Source organism: Atractosteus spatula, chromosome 1 (assembly GCF_055471065.1).
Source record: "Atractosteus spatula isolate fAtrSpa1 chromosome 1, fAtrSpa1.hap1, whole genome shotgun sequence".
NCBI classification, from domain to species: domain Eukaryota; kingdom Metazoa; phylum Chordata; class Actinopteri; order Semionotiformes; family Lepisosteidae; genus Atractosteus; species Atractosteus spatula.
In genome coordinates, this window is record NC_142706.1 from 63,571,010 (window position 1) to 63,581,953 (window position 10,944).

Below are 10,944 nucleotides of genomic sequence, written 5' to 3' on the forward strand. Positions count from 1 at the left end.
CAAAAAATTGAGGAATTGAGAAACGGCCGTGACCTCCACCCTCCACTCCTCCCCCGCCACACTGACACGAACCCCCCTGCCTCCTGGCTGACTCAGCTGCTGGGGAGAGGGGAGGGGAGTTCTCAGGGGGCTCTTCCCACTGCTAATCCGTGAAATATCCTTTTTTCTCATTGCGGACTGGGGGGGTGTGCATGGAGAATCAGGAATCCAACAACACTGCAACGTGAGTGAACGGACTGGGAGAGAGGCAGGAAAGTGCAACTTGATCCCAGTAAAACACAGCGCAACTCCAGGCGGGAAAAATACCTGCGGTCTGCGGAACTGTTAACAGTCACCGCGAGTCAACAGCTTCAGAATCCATATGGGGGACATTCGTCTTGCTTTGTCAGCACTCTTCCTCAATAAACTCACCAACCCTGGGAAATCTCTTCCTTTTGGGTTGGTCGCTTTCGTATCGACTTCTGCTCGTAAAAAAAACACACTTGAAAACACCTCAGGTGTTTCTTGTACGTGACACGCACGTACACACTTTTCCATATCAGGGAGTGTCAAAGCAGCAGCTCTTCCTCACATCTCCTGCCTGCCAGTGGAGCTCGGACACAGGACAGCGGACTGACGCCCTTCTTCCTGGGCAGGTTGCAGGCTGAGGAGAGCCGAGGAAACTCTGGACAAGCTGGAAGCCCCTCACATACCCACTGCTAATAGGAATTAACATTATTCCCCAAAAACACTCACAGACTTAACCTAGAGGAGGAGACCCACTTCATGCAGCACTGAAGTGCAGTCCCACTTCACAGCAGATTAAGGCACAACTTCAAGCAGTCCAGACTATAGAATCCAAGAGTGGAATTTAGCCAGGATACCAAGGTTAACACCCCAACTCTTATGACCAGTGATAAGTGCCAATCTTTAAAAGCCAAACGGTCAAGACTTCATTTTAAAGGGGAGCTGCAGTGCTATTTTTATATTTCGGGGTTAGAAAGAATCAACATTGCTGAGTGCATTTCAAACCACAATAAAAGTAAAATGTTCACAGTAACACAGTAAGCTAAACCTCCAATTTACATCACAAAATAGACAAAAGTTCCAGGTGTGCGCAGCGCCACATTCTGCGCTTCAGAATGAAGGCAACCAAACTTCTGGTGACATTATAAACCCACCAACCTTATGAATACATCTCTTTTAATCCAATAGAAATATGGCTCTTGACTTCAAGACAGCTTTGCCGACAAATACTACTTGTTAACTCTGCATGCAGATCACATTGGAACATTTCTGCAGCGAAATATCTGCTGCACAACCTGTACTTTTTCGCTCGTATGTTGCATTACATTAGTCATTATGGAGACTAGTGAGCAGGAAGGTCCACTTCATGTCGCAATTTGTCGGAACTCTCTCTCTCACCTGTGGCAACTTACAGTACTTTCACAAGGTTCATGATTTTGTGCAGAATTTAAAAATTTGTAAAAAGTTCCTCTAATGTCAATGAATTTATTGCTATGGTCAACCAACACCACTTACAGCAGCAACCTGGCTTTTCCTTCAGTCTCCCATCCTGCTCCCTAGTTCGGCACCTACTCAAACCAGAAATTCACATGCTTGGGCCCTATCTGCGTTGCAAGTCCTTTTTATAAAATATTTATAAAATAACTCGTGTGGTCAACAATAAAACAACTGTGCATCACTAATCAACACTGCAAGCAGCAGTAGCCCCTGTGATAGAGGCTAGCAGTGGCCCCATCACCACATTTCACTGCAATCTGGAGACTCAAACCTCCTCAGACAAAGGCTGAAGCTGAGCCTGATGGAAATGCTTCCCTGTGCAATTTGAGCTGCTCAAGGCGGGCTGGGATTTACAGGGCAGTGCTCCCCTCTGACAGGAGTGAGGAATGGCTGTCAGACACGAGATGAGAGTTTGCTCCGACCGTCAGTGCAGTGACATGGTAATCCCCTCTTATAAATGACAGAGAAATCAAGCAGCTCAGACAGTCAGGGACACCAGTGAGGAGTGAGGCACCATCAGACACTTCTGCATTCCATGATTGGACAAGAATAGATCCATGATCCTATAGGTAGAGATGAACCTCCCCCCCCCCTTACCATGTGGAAAAGGGGTTCACTGTGCACCCAGAGTGATCATATGACTCACCCAGTCAGTTCACCCATGCACTTTGAGATAGGATTTTAAAATTGCCCTTACATTGTAAAAATGGTTGTGTAAGCTGTGCATTTTACCTTTGTTGAGATACTGTACAGATCTGCCATTCGCTATTCCTGCTCCTGAAACAGCTGACCTGCACCAGAGCTCGCTTGGCAAAGACGCTGCAGATTAGATTGCACACACTGTACGATGAGTATGAAGAAAAGCTAAATAGTCACTATCTTACTAGAACACTCAGTAAACCCCGTCCCAAAATGTGAAGTAATAAAAATCTACAATATTTCATGATCATTTGCAGTGCAATTGTTATGTAGATCACACAACCTAATTTAGAACAGGTGTGGTGCTCAATCTAAAACTGTTATTTCATTGCAAAGAGATGTTTTAAAACCCCTTCAGTGCAGCAGAGGACAGTTTGACAAGCAGCAGACTGAAGCAGACAGGTATTTAAATCTTACAAGAAATCACAGCAAATATAAAGTGACGTTCACAATTTACACCAATTTACCTGCTATTCACTGCATTTCCACATTTTATTTACCTCACGAGAATATGATTAGACTTTTTGTAAGAGTAGTGGTTAAATTCCACTCTGGATTTATACTGTCTGGTCTCCCTAAAGTTCCCCCTAATTCTGCAGTTTCTCTCTCCTCCTGACCTCCTGTGCAGTAGGGCAGCTGTGTGGTACCCAGGTGGGGCTGAAGTGGTGGATGAAATACACCCCTTCATGTAGGTAAAGCCCTTTGGATCCTTTGGGGTGAAAGGTGCTATTTAGATCCCAGGAATCACCATAATATCATGGTCCTCCCCCAGGTTAACAGTGCAGGCTGATAAAAATCCCGTTTTTAACCATACTGACAAGTCATGCTAAGCCTTCTTGGGCCGACAGAAGAAAGAGAGCTGTGACTGAACACGCTTGCAGTGTGGCTCGTTCCCTGCGACAGCGGAAGCAGTAGCCCAAGGGGTGCAAGTGGGGGAACAAGTCAGAGTGTTTACGTGAGGGAAGACTGGTCCAATTTCCCAGTCCCGACTCCCAGCTGGGAAGCACTTCCGTCCAAATTTAAACCCACTCGTCCACCCGGCCCTGCTATAAATACTCTGAAGTGTGTTCGCTGAAGTTCAGGCTCCATGCCCTCCCTCCCGTCACCTGTCTCTCTCTCTGGGAGAGTATTTTCACAGCGGTAACTCGAGCCCCCGTCACACCATCACATTTCGGCCTGCCAGTGGGTTCCTTGAATGTTGTGAAACAAAGTCTATGGGAAGCAAAATTAGCTCCTGTCCCTCCCCCGGGACCTGAACTCCAGGTTTCACAGGCTCATACTGTAGAACTGTTTGCCAAGTGTGAGCAAGAGTCCAACAGTTTCCATCTCAGTGTCTCTCAGCTGAGGGACGTTCATCAGACCCACGGCCTACATCAGAGGTTTCCTGCAGTAGCTAGCAGCTCCTGCCCCTTGGGAGAATACTGTGCAAAGATTTCAGGACCTAGAGCAAAGCTAGGCCTGGTCAGCTCTGGGAAGGTGGACATAAGCAGGTTTGAGCCTGGCCAGTACCTGGATGGGAGACCTTCTGGAAAAAACTAAGGTTGCTGCTGAAGAGGTGTTAGTGGGGCCAGTAGGGGGCGCTCACCCTGCAGTCTGTGTGGGTCCTAATGCCCCAGTATAGTGACGGGGACACTATACTGTAAAAAGGCGCCGTCCTTCGGATGAGACGTAAAACCAAGGCCCTGACTCTCTGTGGTCATTAAAAATCCCAGGGCGTTTCTCTGAAAAAAACTCAGCATCCTGGCCAAATTTCCCATTGGCACTTACCTATCATGGCCTCCTAATAATCCCCATCTATGAACTGTTCTCCTCCCCACTGAGAGCTGGTGTGTGTTGAGCAGACTGGAGCATCATCCAGGTGGGGCTGCACACTGGTGGTGGTGAAGGGGAGTCCTCATTACCTGTAAAGCGCTTTGAGTGGAGTGTCCAGAAATGCGCTATATAAGTGTAAACAATTATTATTATAATTATTATCTGTTGGAAAGCAGATTTCTGTCAGCAGTAGGGCTGGTGGACCACTAGGGGGGCATGCTCCCCCCCGACCAGAAATTCCAAACCAGTGCAGGGATATGCTGTAAGTGACTCTGTCTTTTGCGTAATTGACTACTGTGTGCTGTTAAATATTAAGTCTATCATTGTTAGCATAGTCTGGTCTAGGAAAAAAAACTACCATCACAGGAAAGTCTGGGAAAAGTGCCTCAGAAGGAAGAAAGGAAGCCACAGGTGAAAGGTGCCGAGCCGACCACACGGAATTCTACCATAGTATGAGTCACGGCTCGGGATCGGCAGAGACAGTGGGCGAGCGGTCCTCACTGGGAGGCCTTGTTGTTCTGCCCATATCCTGCTTTCTGCCCCTCCGCACGCCCTGATGTTTCCACTGCGCTAACCTGCCCACCGACCCCGTGCCCACCCTGACCTCGCCCTCCTCAAACAGGAAGAGAGCTTCGCCTGGGCGAGGCGACAGCAGGGCAGCCACGTGCCCTTCCTCCCATCACCAGAGCAAAAAGGGAACAGCAGCAAACTGAAAAACAACTGTCCTTGGTATCGGCAGAAACTGAGGACTGAATAACGGAGTTATCCAAATACCACCATGTTAATGGGGTTCAGCTTCCCCAGTGATTCAGTCCACATTACCAGCTTCTGATCTCAGGCCTCAGTCCCCTTGCAAGAACTGTGTTGCTACCCATAAGACTTTTTGCTCATTTACCATTTGTTTTACATATCTTAATTCATTTTCTCTTGGCTCGTCTATGGGTTTGCCAAGCTGTGGCTCTCTCGCTATGCTAGACAATGCTGGGTTGGCAAGGCTGCTAGGTTAGCCATGCTAGGTTTACTGCAGAAGCACAGCAATGCACAGCCTTTATCAGCGCTTACAGTACTGTGCTAAACCTTCACCCTCCAGCTGGAAGCTCGTTAGCACCTGCAGGACAGCATGTTGAAAACCATGTGTAACAATTCCATGTAACAGAACCCTTGGTAGAAATTCTGAATGACCCAGCAAATTAGCCTTAAAATATCACAAAACATAAAGAAAGCCTACAAATCTGACTTCAGGATTATTAAGGACCCGCAGAACCCTCAATACCTCAAGTCCAGTGGCAGAACTATTCTTAAAGATCACTTTATTGGCCATATACAATTTCTTGCATTAGGAATTCATCTTTTCGCATACCCCAGCTTGCTCTCCATGAGACACACAGACAGGGAGAGAAGCTTGGGGTCAGAGCATAGGGTCAGCCATTATACAGCGCCCCTGGAGCAGTTGTAGTTAAGGGCCTTGCTCAGGGGCCCAACGGAGTAGGATTCCTCTGCCAGCCGCGGGATTTGAACCGGCAACCTTCCACCCACAGGCGTAGATCCTTAGCCACAGTGCTACCGCTCTGCCCCGAAAGTAGTGGCAGAGCTGCTCTGTGGAGTCTAGGGAAGTCCCACGGCCCAAAAGAGGAAACAAGGGCAGTTGCCCTCTTGATCTCTTGTCCTATCCTCTCTGAAAAGACCCAAACAGCTGCTCTGCCTGTGCTGTCGCAAAACCAGCCCAGAGCCACCCAAGACCAAAGCTGCCATCCCTCCTGAGAAGAGGTCCAGCTGATTTCCATCTCTGCCAGGCACAAAGGATGCCACCTTCCTCAGCCTGTATCCTGACCCTCTCCTGTCCTCCTGTCAAAACACAGGAACACAGGCCCGCGAGGAAGCAGGCACAACTTATTTATAGCCTTGAGGTTTGCATGTTTCCACTGGCATGGGAAATGAAGACTTTCAAAAGGTAGCCTTGGTGTCAAACTGCTTTCCTTCGTTCTACAATCTTTTGAAGAAAAGGGGATAAACCTCGCTGTGCCTATCACCACACTCGGCGATCTATGCTCATGGTCGGGCTCATCTCATGTGGGATCTGCACTTCTCACACAGAACAGGTCTGTTCTGCAGTTCCACTACTCTCGTCTGCTCCACTGGCTCCCCATCCCCACACACCTGCAAGTGAGGTTACTCAAATACATTTATTCAAAATTCTCAAAACCATTTGCAACCCAGCAGACCGAAAGGACACAAGTGGAAACTACAAGTGAGTGCATTTAAACCCAGAACAGGAGGGACTTTACCCTTAGGGTTGTAGGGGTGTGGAACAAGCTCCCCAGCCATGTGGGTGAAGTTGAGAGTTTGGCTTTTCAAGAAGCAGACAGGTGAGATTCATTAACCACCAAACAGGCCAACTCTGCCTAATGGCTGCCTCCAATTTGTAACCATTCTTGTGTTCTCTTGCAGCACTAGTGTTGCTCTCCTGGTCTGGGTCTTGGTTGCGTTACCCACCATACCTGCACAATTGTTTCTTGCGCTCACATTGAACTTGAACATTCCCGGAATCTCAGCAGGGCAGCTGTCTGGCTCCTGGCTCCGAGCATTCCAGAGGCAGGGAAGCCAAAACTCCCTGCTCCCAGACCCACTCTTCTGTCCTCTTTACTCTCATCAGGTTTTCCAGAAAGCCTTCAGTCACCAGGAACAAAATATTTTTGAAAAAAAATCCATCATGCAATGAATGTCTTATTTCTCCCTTTTATTTAAAACAAAATACTTTGCTCCCACACCTTAGCAGCAGCAGCTGCTGAGGCCTCCCTCCACTTGTTTCCAGCTCAGAAACATTCTTATAGCATTGGCCTCCCCCCGAAAAATGGAAATAAAAAACAGGAAATTGCTAGCATGAGAACTACATTCGAGCACAAGCGACAGAGCAGAGTTAGAGCTTCACAAATTACAACTGTGAGCTTTATTCTTTGATGGACTGGTTTTCCCTGCACACTAGACAAATGCTTCATTGATTTCTATTAATTTACAGACTTATTTGGGGAGAAAAGCTTATTGCACTTTCTGGGCCTTCCTACTAATTTCGGATCAGTACCTTTATCAAGATGGACCTCCTGGCTTTAGGCTCCAATAATTTCAAGCTGAAAGCTCCCACAGAGTGAATCTGGACTGGTCGTCATCATGCCTGAAGGTGTTTTCAGTTTTGTGGTTAAAAGTTGTTTCTACCCAACACCTGAGCTTATGAAAAGTGCCACACCGGGTAAGTATGTTATTTTATCTTGTTGTCTACGATTGTTCTTTCATTTCTTTCACTATTCCATTTGTTACAGTACTGTAAAGCCCCTGGGTCAGGTCCTCAATGGAAATGAGAAATTTGTTCTCATTTGTCAATGACTTATCTGGTTGCAGGCCCAATTTGACCCATGCCCACATGTGTCTCGTGGTCTACGGAGACAGTGGTGCACTCTGGGAAATGTGCAAGCTACTGCATGCCAAACAGGAGCGGTCCAGCTCCCAGCAGCCCACTCTGGCGTGGAAGATTGCCGACTGGGGGGGGACAAAGGAGAAGAAGAGAGTTGCCAAGGAAAACAGACACTGCAGCCTGACTCCTGGCAAAAATCGCACTAAAAAAAAACAGCTCACCCCTCGCCCTCTGACAGGGATGCCACCTTCACAAAGTGTGAGCTGATGAGACAAAGCGTCATGGCCAGCCTGAGGAAAGAATGAAGGCTGATTTCCAGATTTCTGGAGGTCTCCCTTCTTGACTAAACCCAAATTAAGTCACACTCTGTTTACAGCGTTAAGACTGAAGACTTATTGCTAGTTCATGTGGCGTTAAATGGGTCAATTTCTCACCCATAGTCAGACTCTCCTTTTACTTGTCCTGCGCTCACTGCCCACTGAACTGTTTAATCTCAAAACTCATTCACCACCCCTTGATCACACAATCCAGATTACAGACTGAAGACTGGGTCCAGACTGTATTCAAGACTGCAACAAGCCCTGCCCGGCTGAGAATTTAATGGGTGCCCATTTTGAAAACAAACACTGAAGACCCATGGCATATATTTCAAAGTGGTGGCAGGCATTTGCTATTAAGGACTGATTTATTTTGGTTTTTGTCATTGTTTTTAGGAGCACTGACGTGAATTTCACTAAAAGACTTAAACATGTTAATGACTCCTGCCACTGTTTTTTTTGAAGAGCGCGAGACAGACCATCTTATCAAAGATTAGCAACAATAACAGGAAAGGAGAAATTCCTGTGTTGCAGAACAGAACAATTATAGGCACCCATTCCGAGACGGTGACTTACAAATCCTTGGACTCAGTCTACACTAAAGCTATGGACTACTTCCTACACAGCAGGGAGTTTTCGAGAAGGTTTGTCTACCTGACTGGACCCTGGTACTGAAATACAGAGCCCTCACAGCGTGCGGTCCTGTTACCGATTTTTTGTCTCTGACTTTGCAGGCAGTGTCTTGAGATTTGCTACCAACTGCTACCCAGTTAGGGAATAATTGGCACGCAGGAAGGGAGCTGGTTTTCATGGAACGCGTGGGGGTTCTGTCTGGTGATCAGCCGTCTGAAGTGGGTTTGATATTTACGACGCCCTGACAGAGCACAAGAGAGCCCAGCAGGCTGTTTCACAGGCCTCGGTAGGGAGTAAGCTAATAACTAGAATGTCAGCATCTATTCCACACCGCCATCTGAGCACCCTGATGCTTGTATCGCTTTGATTTCCTTGGAGAACCAAATAAAACCACATCCTCGAAAGGTAGAAGCTATTTTTACGAGCTCCACTCACTTTAGAATCTCAAGAAATGAAAAGCATACTGCTGCAGGACAATGCATGGGTCATTTGGAAAGTACTGAAGGCTTCTCCATTTTAAAGAAAAATCAGATTACATCAGTGATGTTGATAAACCTACGTAGGCAACACGTCAAGAAACGTATTCTCCTAATGATGCCAAGAGAGGCTTTCTCATAGAATACTATTCCTTTTTAGTACAAAGACACATCCAGACAGTGGCTGTGTTCGTAGTTGTGAATTGGTGTTAATTGGTGCAAGTCAGCCACCATAAAATAAGTGAATGAGTAACTACTCTTGACAACATACCAGTCTTCTTTGTGTGTGCAAAGTAGTTAATGACAATCCTTGAAGTTCTCAACTGGTGGCCACTACTCCTAGCAGAGGGGACCCCTCTGCAGGACTGAACAGCTGTGTAAATACACCTGACACTCTTGCACTGGCATAGTGTTTTTGTACCAAAAAAGTTCCAAGATGCTTCATGTAAAGGAGGAAGGCCCTGATGCTTGTATAGCTTTGGATTCCTGTGCTTGAATCCTTGAAGGTTATAAGTGAGACCTACTTCTCTCTCCACTGAAGGGCAGCCCCCACCTGGGGGACACAAGGCAGACATTCTGCACCAGGCAAAAGAAGAAGTCAGAATTAACGGGAACTTAGGGAGATCCTGGCTACATAAGCCCAGTGTGAAATTTCTCCAGGACAACAGGTTTAACCCTCCCTACTCTTACGATCGATCGTCCTCATGCAACATATTTAATGACCAAGTAGTCAAGAGCTCAAACAATGGAACCACCTACAGGGCACTCTCCTGGGTCACCATACTGTAGTACTGGTTTGTAAACTTGGGACCAAAGGGAAAAGCGCCCCCTACTGGTCCAGGACAGTCAAAATCTATGCTGCGCAATCGGTTTTGCCAAAACCTTATCTGTTCTTTGTTGTTTTTTTATTTTAATTTGCTTTGCCAGATGTGGGCTGCTGAATTGTTGGGTATTTTGAAAGGTATAGGAGGGTAGACAGTTTCTCATGTCCTGGTGAGACTTAGCACGTTGTGATGGCAGCTAAATTAAAAACAAACGGCTCAATGCCTTGAGAAATAGAATCCCCCTTATGCTTTCCAAAGCAAGGCCGTGTTCTCTATATGCTGGTTGCTGACATCTCCAGCTTCAGCAAGGCCAAGAATGATAACTTCAAGAAGCAGGAGTGACGTCGCCACCTACTGTCAGCTCTCCAAGGTTAAAAAGGTGAGCTCTTTGGTCTTGAATCTGGCTTAATTATAAAACCTGCAGGCGTGCTCAGCTGCCCCACAATCAACCATACAAACTGCAATTCTGGACCAACAGTGGCCGACCGCCCAGAAAGTTCCTGTAAAAAACTGAAACCATAAAAGACACCGCTGTGAGATATTTCAGCTAAGTGGAGATGATGGCATGCTGTTTTTACACTGTGGCCCTGCTTCTGGGATCAGAGGAAAACAACAGTTTCCCCAGTGGCTGCAATACAGATTGCTCAGTACTCCTCGATAAGAAAGGGAGAACTGTAGTCAAGACATTAATCAGAACTGTGTCATGGAGCCAGACAGAGCTCAATGTGATCTTTCACCCTGCAGCCCAGTGAAGCTTAGCAGGTCAGTACCTGGATGGAAGTCCTCCTGAGAAAGCAAAGGTTGCTGCTGGAAGAGGTGTCAATAGGACCAGTAGGTGGCTCACACTGCAGTCTGTGTGGGTATTAATGCCCCTGTACAGTGATGGGAAGGCACCATCCAGCAGATGAGACGTTAAACAAGGGTCCTGACTCTCAGTGGATATTACAAATCCTAGAGTGTTTACTCAAAGAGAGCAGGGGTGTTACCCCGGCCATCCTGGCCAAATTTCCCATTGGCCCTTACCAAGCCTCCTAATTATGCCCATCTGTGAACTGGCTTCATCACTCTGTTCTCTTCCCCACTGATAGCTGGTGTTTGGTGAGTGTACTGGTGCTCTCTGGCTGCGGTTGTATCATCCAGGTGGGGCTGCACATTGGTGATGGTGGAGGGGATCCCATTACCTGTAAAGCACTTTGATTGGAGTGTCCAGAACAGTGCTGTATAAGTGTAAGGATTATTATTATGAAGAGCACCTCTTTCAGTGGATTAGATTA